We start from the raw sequence: 10,000 nt of genomic DNA, 5'->3' as shown, positions 1-10,000 counted from the left end.
AGTTACAAAATGACTTTAGTTTGAAGTTTTTGCTTCATAATATCTCTTGTATTTTAAAAATTCTTATTCTTGTTTAGCAATTATTTGGGGTAAAAAGTATACAGCAGAATCCTATAATATTTTAGCATATATTAGTCATGTTAGTTGCATTTCATATATGTATAAAAAGAAGCCCACTTTTCCTGAAATTGGTCGGTAGATTCACTGAGTTTGGGATTTAATTCATCAGTCATTTTAGCCATTGCTGCATATTCCAGGAGTTTTTCTTTCCAATCATCAATTTCAGGTATGTGGGTTTGTTTCCATGTTCTTGCTAGGATTATTCTGGCAGCTGTTGTAGCATACTTAAAAACGTCATGCAGTTTTTGAGGTAAATCTAACGGTACTATACTGAGTAGGTAAAATTTGGGGTCGAATATAAACTTCATATCTAACATCAATTGTAGTTCACGATGAACTTTTTTTCCAGTAGAGTTGTCGCTTTGGACACGTCCACCAAACATGAAAATAAGAACCGTCTGATTCTTGACATTTCCAACATGCGCCTTTTCCCCCTGGAGTTGTCATTTGAGAAGGCCTATTGGGAGTCAGGTACCATCTGTAGAAGGTCTTGTACCAATTTTCTTTAACTTCTTGGGAAACAGTATATTTCAATTCGGAGGAGCAAAGTTTTTCCCATGAGTGAGTCCATCTTGATCATTTCTCCAAGATTTTGCATCCACTTTATCATGTTTGTTTTCACTTGTTCTTCTTCTGTATCGTATTTCAGGAGAAGTTTATCTATTTTTCCTAATATGTGTGAATCATTTTTAGATATTAACTGCTCAAATTCAGTTAGTTCACGGAATGGTTGTGGATATGAGCAGTCTTTTTGCAGATTGGATCTCAATTGTCAAAAAGTTAACCAATTCAACTTTTGAAATTTTTCTTGAAGTTTGATCATATCCTTGATTTCACCCGTAGACTCTATCATGTCGTTGTAGGTGAAACGAACACCCGGTTTTAGTTTAACATTATCACGATAAGCTTCAGTTGGTGACATTACAGATGGTGGAGAAGGACTTATTCTCTTTTTATATCTTTTCCAAATTTTCAATAACACTGTTTTGACATCGCAATCTTCTTGTACTTTATCTTTTTGGCTTTTTGAATTGGGGTCCCACAATCTCTGGCTTTTGTCTTCTGGGTTTCTGGTTTTTTTCCTGTGGTTATTCTGTCTCTCACAGCGACGACGCACCCACCGTTAAAATTAAGGACGGGTCCTTTCTTCGTCAGAGGGCAAAGGGGCGAATTCAGCAGGGGATCAAATGCTTTCCCCCCTCACCGTACCTCGCTATCCATACCCGTGCGTCCGAAAGGATTGCCGGCGCGGACCCCGAGACACGAAAAGCCGCCGAGAGGGTGATTTCAAAACGTCGGCATAAATAGAAGTCTCGGATGGCTCAACCGTGGCGTTCGGCCCGTGGCCGCCTAGTCCTCGGGGCTCGCCGACCGAACCGGGCCACTTTGAGAGTTAGCTCCGTGTCCTTCTCTGCGAGCCTGTTAGAGAGACGGCTTGCTCTGGATCTCCCTGGTACGGCCCCAAGTGAATGGCCGGGAAGGGAGGGGAAAACCACTACAAGGGGGCTGAAAAAGGGCACCGAGTCCAGGAGCACCTTAAAGACTAACAAACGTATTTTCCGGTAGGGTATGAGCTTTCGTGAGCCACGGCTCACTTCTTCAGATACAGCTAGAATGTGAATCCATCGGTCTTTAAGTAGAGGACCAGTATGTCTATGTGAATAGCGGGCTTGATGGGATGAGGTGTGATATGCAGAAGAGTCTGTGACGTCCAGGGGAGAGATGGGTGTGGAGAAATCAGCATTGGTAATGGGCCATGAACGCAAGGTCTTTATTCAGCCCAGGTCAACGCGTTGCCTTTCGTTTGAAGATCCACAGTGATTCAGCAGTTTCTCTTTCCAATCTCCCCTTAAAATTCCTTTGTAAGAGAACCGCTGCTCTTAAATCTGCAACAGAATGTCCCGGAAGGTTGAAACGTTCACCCACTGGCTTTTGAATATCGTGGTTTCTGATGTCAGACTTATGTCCATTTAGTCTTTGTCTGAGAGACTGACCTGTTTTGTCCAAAGTAGATTGTGGAAGGGCGTTGCTGGCGTGTGATGGCATAAATCCCATTAGAAGATGAGCAGGAATATGAACCTGAGATAGTATGGCTGACATTGGCGGGTCCAGAGATGGTGTTCCTGGAATCTATATGAGGGCAAAGTGGGCACCTCGGTTTGTGGCAGGCCTTGGTGCCAGAGTCCATGTTCTTGTGAAGTAGTTCATCATCATGGGTGAGAAGTTGTTTTAGGTTAGCCGGCTGCCTGCAAGCAAGAAAGGGACACGCGCGCGCGCGCACCCCCCCCACCCCCCCCCCCACCCCAGTGCTTCAGCGAGGGAAGTGTCACAATCCAGCATGGGTTGCAGGTCCTTAATGATACGTTGGACTGGTTTTAGTTGGGAGCTATAAGTGACAACCAGAGGTGCCCCGTTGCCGTTCTCTCTGGGCTTAGCTTGTAGTAAGTTGTGCCTGGGCATCATTCTGGCCTTCTCGATCGTCTTTCGCACCATATCCGCCGGATATTGTAGTTGCGAAAATGTTTGCTGTAGGTCTCTCGAGCGTGTGTCTCTGTCTGAAGGATGGGAGCAGATGCGACTATAGCGTAGGGCTTGGCTATAGACAATGGAATGTCTGATAGGGTCGGGGTGGTGGCTGGACGCGTGTAGATACGTTTGCCGATCTGTCGGTTTCCGGTACAATGTGGTGCTTGTGTGCCCCCCGTGGATCCGTACCGTGGTGTCTAGGGAGTCGATTTCTCGTTCGGAATAATTCACAGTTCGATTGATGGTGGGGTGGAAGTCGCTGAAAGCCTGGTGAAATCTTTCAAGGGCTTCTTTGCCATGACAAAGAAAATGTCATCCATGAATCTCAAGTCAAGGAGAGGTGCCAGTGGGTATGAGTTCAGAAAAGGCCGTTCTAGACCTGCCATGAAAATGTTGGCCTATTGTGGAGCCGTGCGAGTGCCCATGGCAGTGGGTGAAGACAGGGATGCCCGTTAAGCCCGCTCCTTTATGTAATTTCTCTCGAGCCGCCGCTTCGACGAATTCAAGAAGATCAGGTCATCGAAGGGGTTCGGGTAGGAAATGACACCCTAAAAACCGTAGCCCACGCAGGTGACCCTTATGTAGCGGGTAGAGATCCTGAGGAGTCGAAGGAGGTCAAAGGTCATTTGAAGAGGCATGAAAGAAGAATTAATAGGGAGGAATTTGCAAGCGTTAACATGGAAAAGTCAAAGCCTATTGATGCAAGCGATGAGCACAAAGGAATCGATATTAGCGGTTCACAGGACGGGCTGGGAAGCACAAAGGAGGTTCGGGAGGGACATTTGAAAGGGACGGTCAAACGTTTGGGAATACGGTTTGGGCCAGGCAAGAACTAGCGGCGCCAAAACTGAGAGGCGTGGTTACGAAGAGAAAAAAGAACGTCGTGGGGAAATTTTCATCGGCGCTTGTTTCAGAGAGTGAAATGTGTCAATGCGTGCTTCGTGGCAGCTGGAAATTTTCCAGCTCAAGTTTATCCTCCTCCGGAAGGTCCGATGGCACAAGGGATGCGTGAACTCACACGGCTCACGGCAGGGACGAACAAGTCCCCTTTAACGGGAGCTGAGTTTTACCGGACGATAGAGGACGGAGGTTTCGGTTGACCGGAAATAGAGACCCTCTTTTTCAGCCGGTTCTTAAGATCTAATTTTGCAAATCGTCACATCGGAGAAATGAAATGGGTATTTTTTTTGTTCCTCCCCCCCCCCCACCCCCCCAAAAAGCATCTTGGGAGGAGGAGGCTTGGATGCGGAATCGGATGGGACAGTCACGTTTTGGAAAGAACGCCACAAAACGTCATGGGACTGTCAGATCACCGACGAGTTATTAATTAACCGTACGAGCAATTAAAAGATCAAGGAAACGGGCACGGGAAAAGGAGGGACCAAAGCTTGGTGCGAACAAGTAATCCGACAGAATCCTGGAGGACCGTATGAAGCAGCGCTCGCTAAAAAGGAGAGGGGGGGGGGTCGTCTAGATAGCCGGAGGCCAGGTCGACCCAAAGGAAGCCTGCCCCACCCAACAGCCGTCTCCTACGCTCTTGCTGTGCCTTGGCCTCGGCCAGACGAGTCCCATTGTGAGGCCATGTCAACCCACTGGCTTTCTTGGCGGTAGGCCTGGACTCCGAGGACGGGGGGGGGGGGAGAGAGAAAGTCCCCCTTCAGAGGCCAGGTGTAGCGGTTGGCCTCCGTAGCCTCCGGAGGCCAGGTCATCCGCCAAGAAAACCAATGGGTAGACCTGACCTCCCAATGGGACTCAGCCGGCGGGCAGGTCGACCGGTAGGCTTTTGTGGAGGTAGAGGAGGACTCCGGTGGATGAGGGGGAAATGGCAGGGACTTACCCTTTCATTTTTATCCATAAATAAGATCACTATTACGTACGATATCAAGTTTCATTCGGTGTACCTTTCGTTTTATTCAGTCAATAAACAGCGTACCTACCCTACCCATTGGTTTTCTTGGCGGATGACCTGGCCTCCGGAGGCTACGGAGGCCAACCGCTACACCTGGCCTCTGAAGGGGGACTTTCTTTCCCCCCCGTCCTCGGAGTCCAGGCCTACCGCCAAGAAAGCCAGTGGGTTGACATGGCCTCACAATGGGACTCGTCTGGCCGAGGCCAAGGCACAGCAAAGAAGTTTAAGACATTCGGCCCTCCGAAGAAATCTCAATCGTCGTACCGTGCGGTCGGGACGGGTGCGCTCGGAGGCTAGAGAAGGGAGGCTTTCGACCGGGAGGCAGGCGGGCGGGCGTTCGCCCCCCGCCGCCGCCGCCTCCGGTCCTCGTGCGCGGGCCCCTGGGCGGAGGCGGCCGGCTCGGAGCGGCCTCGCCCTGCGGGGCGGGCGCCCGGCCCGCGGCGGGGCCGGGCGGCGGACTCGGTCGTCGGGCCGCGGGCGTGGGGAGGCGCCGCTCCGCCTGAACGCCGACCCGAGGGCCGGCCCGCGGAGGGTCCTCCCCGACGCGGCCCGGGGTGCCACATCGATCGGAAAGGGGGAGCGGGGACCGGCCCGGCGCGGGAGCCGGCCGCGGCTGGCTCGCTGGCTCGCATCCCCCCCCTTCAATTCCTGTTCCTGAAAACCTCCGCGCGAGCCACCCGCCCGGGGAGGCCGCGCCCGGCCTCCGTGGAGGACCGCGGCCTCGGCCGAAATTCGCCCGGCCCTCCCGGAAGCGTCGCCCGGCCGGGCCTCCCGGAAGCGGCCCCCTGGCGGACCTTCGCGCCATTGCCGCCTAAGGAGGTCGGCCTGGCCGCCGCGCCGCCCTCCGTGACGATGGCCCCGGCTGCCCTGAGATCATGGACAAGCCCCCCCCCCCCCGTGTAGTTTTGGGCTGCTTCATCACCGTTCTCACGATCGTGGCGACTCCACGAGATGAGATCTTTCTTGCAAGGAGCCCCCCCAGGCCGAGGGAGGCGGAGGGTTAGGCTCCGGCCGGTCGAAGGGGGATCGAGTGCTTCTTTCCCTCCCTGGACTGCACGTCAATCTCTGGCTTTTTTCTTTCTTTTTTTTCCTCTTCTTTATATCTTAAGGGGTACAGGAAAGGAAAAAGGGAAAGGGATAGCTGTTAACATTATAAAAACAAAGCAGTATTGTAAAATGATTTCTGAATAAAATAAAGTTACAAAATGACTTTAGTTTGAAGTTTTTGCTTCATAATATCTCTTGTATTTTAAAAATTCTTATTCTTGTTTAGCAATTATTTGGGGTAAAAAGTATACAGCAGAATCCTATAATATTTTAGCATATATTAGTCATGTTAGTTGCATTTCATATATGTATAAAAAGAAGCCCACTTTTCCTGAAATTGGTCGGTAGATTCACTGAGTTTGGGATTTAATTCATCAGTCATTTTAGCCATTGCTGCATATTCCAGGAGTTTTTCTTTCCAATCATCAATTTCAGGTATGTGGGTTTGTTTCCATGTTCTTGCTAGGATTATTCTGGCAGCTGTTGTAGCATACTTAAAAACGTCATGCAGTTTTTGAGGTAAATCTAACGGTACTATACTGAGTAGGTAAAATTTGGGGTCGAATATAAACTTCATATCTAACATCAATTGTAGTTCACGATGAACTTTTTTTCCAGTAGAGTTGTCGCTTTGGACACGTCCACCAAACATGAAAATAAGAACCGTCTGATTCTTGACATTTCCAACATGCGCCTTTTCCCCCTGGAGTTGTCATTTGAGAAGGCCTATTGGGAGTCAGGTACCATCTGTAGAAGGTCTTGTACCAATTTTCTTTAACTTCTTGGGAAACAGTATATTTCAATTCGGAGGAGCAAAGTTTTTCCCATGAGTGAGTCCATCTTGATCATTTCTCCAAGATTTTGCATCCACTTTATCATGTTTGTTTTCACTTGTTCTTCTTCTGTATCGTATTTCAGGAGAAGTTTATCTATTTTTCCTAATATGTGTGAATCATTTTTAGATATTAACTGCTCAAATTCAGTTAGTTCACGGAATGGTTGTGGATATGAGCAGTCTTTTTGCAGATTGGATCTCAATTGTCAAAAAGTTAACCAATTCAACTTTTGAAATTTTTCTTGAAGTTTGATCATATCCTTGATTTCACCCGTAGACTCTATCATGTCGTTGTAGGTGAAACGAACACCCGGTTTTAGTTTAACGTTATCACGATAAGCTTCAGTTGGTGACATTACAGATGGTGGAGAAGGACTTATTCTCTTTTTATATCTTTTCCAAATTTTCAATAACACTGTTTTGACATCGCAATCTTCTTGTACTTTATCTTTTTGGCTTTTTGAATTGGGGTCCCACAATCTCTGGCTTTTGTCTTCTGGGTTTCTGGTTTTTTTCCTGTGGTTATTCTGTCTCTCACAGCGACGACGCACCCACCGTTAAAACTAAGGACGGGTCCTTTCTTCGTCAGAGGGCAAAGGGGCGAATTCAGCAGGGGATCAAATGCTTTCCCCCCTCACCGTACCTCGCTATCCATACACGTGCGTCCGAAAGGATTGCCGGCGCGGACCCCGAGACACGAAAAGCCGCCGAGAGGGTGATTTCAAAACGTCGGCATAAATAGAAGTCTCGGATGGCTCAACCGTGGCGTTCGGCCCGTGGCCGCCTAGTCCTCGGGGCTCGCCGACCGAACCGGGCCACTTTAAGAGTTAGCTCCGTGTCCTTCTCTGCGAGCCTGTTAGAGAGACGGCTTGCTCTGGATCTCCCTGGTACGGCCCCAAGTGAATGGCCGGGAAGGGAGGGGAAAACCACTACAAGGGGGCTGAAAAAGGGCACCGAGTCCAGGAGCACCTTAAAGACTAACAAACGTATTTTCCGGTAGGGTATGAGCTTTCGTGAGCCACGGCTCACTTCTTCAGATACAGCTAGAATGTGAATCCACCGGTCTTTAAGTAGAGGACCAGTATGTCTATGTGAATAGCGGGCTTGATGGGATGAGGTGTGATATGCAGAAGAGTCTGTGACGTCCAGGGGAGAGATGGGTGTGGAGAAATCAGCATTGGTAATGGGCCATGAACGCAAGGTCTTTATTCAGCCCAGGTCAACGCGTTGCCTTTCGTTTGAAGATCCACAGTGATTCAGCAGTTTCTCTTTCCAATCTCCCCTTAAAATTCCTTTGTAAGAGAACCGCTGCTCTTAAATCTGCAACAGAATGTCCCGGAAGGTTGAAACGCTCACCCACTGGCTTTTGAATATCGTGGTTTCTGATGTCAGACTTCTGTCCATTTAGTCTTTGTCTGAGAGACTGACCTGTTTTGTCCAAAGTAGATTGTGGAAGGGCGTTGCTGGCGTGTGATGGCATAAATCCCATTAGAAGATGAGCAGGAATATGAACCTGAGATAGTATGGCTGACATTGGCGGGTCCAGAGATGGTGTTCCTGGAATCTATATGAGGGCAAAGTGGGCACCTCGGTTTGTGGCAGGCCTTGGTGCCAGAGTCCATGTTCTTGTGAAGTAGTTCATCATCATGGGTGAGAAGTTGTTTTAGGTTAGCCGGCTGCCTGCAAGCAAGAAAGGGACACGCGCGCGCGCGCACCCCCCCCACCCCCCCCCCCACCCCAGTGCTTCAGCGAGGGAAGTGTCACAATCCAGCATGGGTTGCAGGTCCTTAATGATACGTTGGACTGGTTTTAGTTGGGAGCTATAAGTGACAACCAGAGGTGCCCCGTTGCCGTTCTCTCTGGGCTTAGCTTGTAGTAAGTTGTGCCTGGGTATCATTCTGGCCTTCTCGATCGTCTTTCGCACCATATCCGCCGGATATTGTAGTTGCGAAAATGTTTGCTGTAGGTCTCTCGAGCGTGTGTCTCTGTCTGAAGGATTGGAGCAGATGCGACTATAGCGTAGGGCTTGGCTATAGACAATGGAATGTCTGATAGGGTCGGGGTGGTGGCTGGACGCGTGTAGATACGTTTGCCGATCTGTCGGTTTCCGGTACAATGTGGTGCTTGTGTGCCCCCCGTGGATCCGTACCGTGGTGTCTAGGGAGTCGATTTCTCGTTCGGAATAATTCACAGTTCGATTGATGGTGGGGTGGAAGTCGCTGAAAGCCTGGTGAAATCTTTCAAGGGCTTCTTTGCCATGACAAAGAAAATGTCATCCATGAATCTCAAGTCAAGGAGAGGTGCCAGTGGGTATGAGTTCAGAAAAGGCCGTTCTAGACCTGCCATGAAAATGTTGGCCTATTGTGGAGCCGTGCGAGTGCCCATGGCAGTGGGTGAAGACAGGGATGCCCGTTAAGCCCGCTCCTTTATGTAATTTCTCTCGAGCCGCCGCTTCGACGAATTCAAGAAGATCAGGTCATCGAAGGGGTTCGGGTAGGAAATGACACCCTAAAAACCGTAGCCCACGCAGGTGACCCTTATGTAGCGGGTAGAGATCCTGAGGAGTCGAAGGAGGTCAAAGGTCATTTGAAGAGGCATGAAAGAAGAATTAATAGGGAGGAATTTGCAAGCGTTAATATGGAAAAGTCAAAGCCTATTGATGCAAGCGATGAGCACAAAGGAATCGATATTAGCGGTTCACAGGACGGGCTGGGAAGCACAAAGGAGGTTCGGGAGGGACATTTGAAAGGGACGGTCAAACGTTTGGGAATACGGTTTGGGCCAGGCAAGAACTAGCGGCGCCAAAACTGAGAGGCGTGGTTACGAAGAGAAAAAAGGAACGTCGTGGGGAAATTTTCATCGGCGCTTGTTTCAGAGAGTGAAATGTGTCAATGCGTGCTTCGTGGCAGCTGGAAATTTTCCAGCTCAAGTTTATCCTCCTCCGGAAGGTCCGATGGCACAAGGGATGCGTGAACTCACACGGCTCACGGCAGGGACGAACAAGTCCCCTTTAACGGGAGCTGAGTTTTACCGGACGATAGAGGACGGAGGTTTCGGTTGACCGGAAATAGAGACCCTCTTTTTAAGCCGGTTCTTAAGATCTAATTTTGCAAATCGTCACATCGGAGAAATGAAATGGGTATTTTTTTTGTTCCTCCCCCCCCCCCACCCCCCAAAAAGCATCTTGGGAGGAGGAGGCTTGGATGCGGAATCGGATGGGACAGTCACGTTTTGGAAAGAACGCCACAAAACGTCATGGGACTGTCAGATCACCGACGAGTTATTAATTAACCGTACGAGCAATTAAAAGATCAAGGAAACGGGCACGGGAAAAGGAGGGACCAAAGCTTGGTGCGAACAAGTAATCCGACAGAATCCTGGAGGACCGTATGAAGCAGCGCTCGCTAAAAAGGAGAGGGGGGGGGTCGTCTAGATAGCCGGAGGCCAGGTCGACCCAAAGGAAGCCTGCCCCACCCAACAGCCGTCTCCTACGCTCTTGCTGTGCCTTGGCCTCGGCCAGACGAGTCCCATTGTGAGGCCATGTCAACCCACTGGCTTTCTTG

Source organism: Euleptes europaea, chromosome 9 (assembly GCF_029931775.1).
Source record: "Euleptes europaea isolate rEulEur1 chromosome 9, rEulEur1.hap1, whole genome shotgun sequence".
NCBI classification, from domain to species: Eukaryota; Metazoa; Chordata; class Lepidosauria; order Squamata; family Sphaerodactylidae; genus Euleptes; species Euleptes europaea.
The sequence above is the reverse complement of the archived record's forward strand: the minus strand, read 5'-3'. Positions refer to the sequence as shown.